The following is a 575-nucleotide window of genomic DNA, read 5'->3' on the forward strand; positions in this document are numbered from 1 at the left end:
AACTATTTGTAATTCTTTGTAGGTCTAACATTATTGATTGAAAAAGGATAACATGCAATTAACCTTCAAGCGTGGTACCCTTCTCGTAATTTGTCTACAACAAAACAGGCAACTACTTTCTTAAAACGGCTTTGCTAGTTGAGTTTTAGTTTGGCATCATTCACCAAATGAGCCGTTGGATGTTTTTGAGTCACGAGTCGTGCTTTTTCCAGTTGGTCAACGTCGTCCTTGTTTGGCGCGGTCCATGTTATTTTTTTTACTCGCGGTTGTTTTCTTCTGTGTTTTCATAGGCCCGTTTAATTATATAGTTGAGACGTTGTTAGGTGGTCTACTGATCTGGATGTAATTTTTATTATTTCTGGTATTTGTTATATTGTTATGATTGAAGATGAATATATCAGAATTTTCATGAAAAAAGAAAAGAAAAAGATGTTGCAGCCTTGCTCACATCAAAGCGTGGATAGATTCGTGCGGGATTGCTGAAATGACGTGCTCTATCTGTGCAGCCGAGACGGGCATGTGTATCGCTATTGTTATGTGCCTTTTCTTTCTACTTTATTTTCATTGTGCACATT

Source organism: Triticum dicoccoides, chromosome 5A (assembly GCF_002162155.2).
Source record: "Triticum dicoccoides isolate Atlit2015 ecotype Zavitan chromosome 5A, WEW_v2.0, whole genome shotgun sequence".
Classification (NCBI taxonomy): Eukaryota; Viridiplantae; Streptophyta; class Magnoliopsida; order Poales; family Poaceae; genus Triticum; species Triticum dicoccoides.